Genomic DNA, 5,592 nt, shown 5'->3' on the forward strand with positions numbered 1-5,592 from the left:
AAAAACAAGGATATCAGAAAATTTTTGGATGGTATCTATGTTTCTGAAAAGGGAACAGTTCAGCAGCCAGATGAGTAAGATCCAAGAGTTAATCCAGCCACAGAAAAAAGCTTCTGGATTGTAAAGCCAATCTGATATTTTAATGAGACAATAAAAGATCTTTATTAAATAAAAAAATCAATAGCATTTCTATATACAAACAAGTGCACGAAGAGAGAAACTATGAGAATCCTGCCATTCACAATAAAGAATGGCAAAGAAATGACATAACTAGGAATCAATTTCACAAAGAAGGTAGCTCCTGGATAGAAAGAACCAACACTGTGAAAATGACCATACTCCCAAAATTGTTATACAGATTCAATGCAATCCCAATTAAAATACCATAGTATATGTCACAGGTCTAGAAAAAAAGTTCCTAAAATTCATCTGGAACCAGAAGAAATCTAGAATAACAAAAGCATCCTGGACAACAAAGGAAAGGCAGGAGGCACCACAATCCCTGACTTGAAATTATACTACAAAGCTACTGTGATAAAATCAGTATGGTTGGAGCTGGGGAGATAGCTCAGTGGAAAAAGTGCTTGTCTGGCAAGTACATGGTCCTGAGTTCAATCCCCAGGTACCACAAAAAGAAAAACAGCAACAACAAAATCAGTATGGTAGTGTGTGGGGGGGGAAGGACCTGAGGATCAATGGAACAGATTAGAAGATGCAGATACAATTACAAATACATTCAACCACCTTATCTTTGACAAAGGGGTCAAACATATTCATTGAAAGAAAGATAGACTCTTTAATAAATGGTGCTGGAAAAAACTGACTTTCTACATGCCAAAGGCTAAAAATAGACCCATGCCTATCACTATGCACAAAACTACAGTCAAAATAGATCAAAGATTTAAGTATTAAAACTGAAACACTAAATCTTCTGGAGGAGAAAATGAGTAGAAATCTTAAGGACATAGGAATAGGTAGACAGTTTTTGAACAAAAATCAAGCTACACAGGAAATACTTCAAAGAATCAAAAATTGCAATCTCATCTTTTTGAAAAGTTCTGTATTCAGAAGGAATCTCTGGGTAAAGAGAAAAGCTATGAATTGTGAAAAAATTATAGCCGACTGTCTCTCAGACAAAGGACTCCTATCTAGAATACATAAAGAATCTTTAAAAAGGCTGGGGAGATAGCTCAGCAGTCTAAGCACCAGCCTTGCAAGCGTACAGACCCAAGTTTGATCCCTGGTACCGCATGCTATGCCAGCCCTGAATCCCAGGCACACTGTGCCCACCACTGAAACTGTGCATGGTGGTGCACACCTATAATCCTAGTGCTGGGAAGGCTGAGACAGGAGGCTCACTATGAGTCTAAGCTACACAGTGAGCCCCTAAACCAAATAAATAGAAGATTAAAAAAAAAAATTGAAAACAATCAGGCCTCCAAAATTAAGACCCAATCCAAAAAACAGGCATCAGAGATGAATATATACTGCACAAATGAGATACAAATGACAAATAAATATATGAAAAATGTTCAGCGTCATTGGCCATGGAAGAGATACAAATTAAAACAATGCTGAGATACCATCTTACACCAGAGAGAATGGCTATCACCAAGAAGTCAACCAATAACAAATGCTGGAGAGGCTCTGGGGAAAATGGAATTCTTCTCCACTATTGGTGGGAGTGCAGGCTGATAAAATCATTATGGAAATTATTATGGAGATTCCTCAAAAAGCTAGGATTGGAGGTCCCATTCAAGTCAGCTATTCCCCTCCTAAGTATTTTTCCAAAAGAACTGAAATCGTCATACCGCATTGATAAATGTGCACCCATGTTTATTGCAGTGTAATTTGTCATTACTAAATCTTGGAAACCACCCAAATGCCTATCAACTGAGGAACAGATAAAAAAAAAAAGATGCATTTTTACATAATGGAGTATTACAGTCTCCTCCGATTTCACTAGAGCCTCCACAAGACTGAGACTGCCAGAAGCCAAACAACCATCTCGTGCAGACAGACTTTGGGAGCAGTCCTGCAAGGCCAGAACTGAGACCATCATTAAGTAGAAACCAGCCCAGCCCAACTTCGTAAAAGCTGTCGCCTTCGGTTTGCTGAGGGGCTGGGCTGATCCTCCCTGTCAGAGGCATACCCGCTTAGCTCCTCAAACTGAAGTCCTCCTTGATTTTCTCTTCCTAGATCAGGTTAACAGACCGGACTGTGCCTCTCAAAAAGAAAAAAGAAAGAAACGTGGAGCACTGCATCACAGGTCCCGCCTTGTCACTGCTGCTGCGGCTGCTGGCTAAGGACCTGGATAACCAACACCGTAAGGACAATCAGGATCATAGTAGTTGCCACGCTACAAATAACTACATAAACTAGGAGTGGCAGCACAAGACTGTAGTCCCAGGCTGAGGCAGGAGGATCTCTGAGTCTGAGGCTAGCCCAGCATAAACAGTGAGTTCAAGGCCAGCCTAAAGGACATAGTGAGACCAAACAAAAACAGCTCTACAAATCACTACCAGCCAACAGATTAGTTAACTGAGGGAGCTGAGAATGTAGCATAGTGGGAGAGTACCTGCCTACTAGTATGTGAGGCCCTGGGTTCAATTCCCTGGAGTGGGGCAAAGAAATTAATTAAACAAAGGCTCAGGGAGGGTTCAGCTTGTTTATCAAGCAGTATAATCGTGGGTTTGAGTTTCCACCTCTTTTTCCGAAAATGAATAGATTTGTATTGGATTAATCTTTTTTTTTTTTTTTTTGTGGAACAAGGGATTGAACTCAGGCCCTTGCGCCAAGCGCTTATTCTTCTGAGCTATCTCCCCAGCCCTGGATTAATCTTTAGCACTATGTCCAGGGAAAGGTAATGTTCTTGCTTTTATAATAATATTAATGATACTCAGCCTTTCCATTTGTATAAAGCAGATAAACAGATCCTTGGTTGAAGCAGGCCAGGGGACCTAAACAAGTCACCCTCATTGAGAATTTCTAAAACCCTTCTACCAAACCCCACTTTCAGAGTAATGGCTCTAAACAGATATCTGTAACTCCCTTCTAATTTCTAGGGAATTCAGCAGTAATTTCCAGCACAATATGACTAGATAGATTTTTAAAAAATACATTGCCACTATGCTTTCCCCAAAATATAATTATACATTTCACGTAGTTTTACACAAGGCATATGATTTTAATTATATTATAAAACCAAAACAACACTGTTGATAATGTTTGTATTTAATTATTGTTACAGTTTGTGAGTAGGTGTCCCCTGAAAGCCTCATGCAATCACTGGGGCAGGCTTCTAGGGTTTGTGATTAATTCCTGAGCCAAAGCTGGGATTATGGGTCTAGTACTGCTGGGATCGTGGGTGTGAGTGCTCCACCCAGCCTGGGGCAGAGCTCCTCCCTCTGCTCTATGCTGCTTTCTGTCGCCATGAACGGCCACTCTCGCCATGTGCGACTCTGCCTTGGAGCCAGCTAAGTGTGGCCTGAAGCCTCCACAAACTGTGAGCTAAATAAACCTTTCCTTAATTTGGGGTTTTGGATATTTTGCCCTAGAAATGAGAGAAAAGTAACCGAGACAATGATTTAACCACTATTCATTCTCTCTGCTGGTTTGACCATAATTTTAAAAATTCAATTATCTACCTCTTCTTAACAGAAACTTTTTACTGTACATATAATACTGGCCTTTTAATTAATCAATTAATCAATTTATTTATTTTGGTTGAGATAAGGTTCAGGTTGGCCTTGATCTCACTATGTAGCACAGGCTGGCCTCTAATTTGCAGCAATCTTCCTGCCTTAGACTTCTCAAATGCAGAGATTACAAGCGTGTGCTCCACGTTAACCTTAAACTTAAAAAGTGACATTTTGAGGGATGCAGTAATTGAGATTTGTAGACAAAATAGTACTTTTAAACCTTATTTTAAGACAAACAGCTATCAAAATGATAGCTGTATATTAAACAGAAATTCATGGAGGTTCATATGTATGTGCTTGCATCAAAGGGAATCCAAAGTTAAAGACAGATGTTAATTATACTGATTATAGCTTTTAAATAAAATATGAAAGTATTAGCTTTATAATTTTACAAGCTCAATGTGAAGTGACTCAATAAAACATTACAAGCTGCTAAAATTGCTAATAATTATTTGTTATTCAAATGAAATTTTATATAAAATGAGCACACTTTGCAGGTAGACTGTCCATGAATATAAAATTATGCAAAACTATAATGAAGGAAATAGCTCCTTAATTGAAAATATTACAAATAATATTTTCTGAAAGCAAGCACCAAGACTATGACAAAACTTCATGTCTGTTAACAGTTCTCTGGGACTCACTGGTCCTAGAGCAAAAAGCCGATATAAAAAATATTAAAGAGAGAGAAATCAACATTGTTTTAAACCTCACCCTAAAATTTGGGGAAGAAAAGGAATTACCTATGATCTCTATTCTCAAATGAAAACAAATTATGAGTCTACAATAATTTGATGACAATCCATAAAATGTTCTATATAATTTTCTTAAAAAGTAAATTAACCAAATTACATATACTCTGAATTTAACATCAAAGAAACATCAGACAAGCTCAAATAGTGGGAAGTCCTACAAAAGAACTGGTTAGTGAGCTTTAAAACATTAGGGTTATGAAAGACGGAAAAAAAAGTTAAGGAAGCTAATGTAGCATAACATCCTGGATTAGATTCTGAACCAGGAGGACGTCGTGAGCAGACAAAAAGAAATTTCCATGGAGTCTAAGGAGCAGATCAGTGACCAACAAACATTTTACCAGCAAATATTTTACCATACAGTAGATATTTTAGGATCTGTGGGGCACATAAGTTCTCTGTAGCATATTCCTTTTTGCTTTTAACAATGTTTTAAAATGTGAAATCTGTTTATAACTCATAGGGTTTGCAACAAAGAAGTTGAAGGTCTGATTCTGATAACCACAAATTTGGGCTATAATATTAATACCAACTTTTAGGGAATCTATGTGGAGAGTGTACAAGGGACTATACCGTTTTGTAACTTTTTCTCAGTATGAAAATATCTCAAAATAAAAAGTTCAATAAATAAAATGCAAACCCTCATCGGATATTGCTGAGTTGGATAAGCTAACACCCAACAATTATAACAACAACAACAAAATGAACACTGGCCCCTTTTCTCTCTCCTGAAACCCCTGCTGGCTTGCCATGCAGGCACGCCCTGTGTCTAGCTCTTTCCTGCCCAGCCCAGAGTCCTTTGGGGAGTGAGTTCCTACCCACATCTCAGCACTCAACTCAAGCACCTCTTCCTCAAGCAATCTTTTCCCACAGTCACCCTGGCCAATCCCTATGTCACACCTAAGCATCTGCACCTTCCTTCTTAGTAGAAACAGTGGCTGTTATTAAACACTTAAAGGTGCAATTAATCATTTGGTGTCTGCCTCGCCCACAAGTTCATCCTAGGAGAACAGAAATCACAGCTGTCTTCCTTGAAACTACAGGCCCAGCCCTGAGTTTGGGGCTTGGCGCACAGGAAGTGCTCCCCGAGGTATGCAACGGATGGACAGCTGAGGTGAGCAGCCCTCCTTACCAGAGAG

This window comes from Octodon degus, unplaced genomic scaffold, assembly GCF_000260255.1.
Source record: "Octodon degus isolate 3935 unplaced genomic scaffold, OctDeg1.0 scaffold00126, whole genome shotgun sequence".
NCBI lineage: Eukaryota > Metazoa > Chordata > Mammalia > Rodentia > Octodontidae > Octodon > Octodon degus.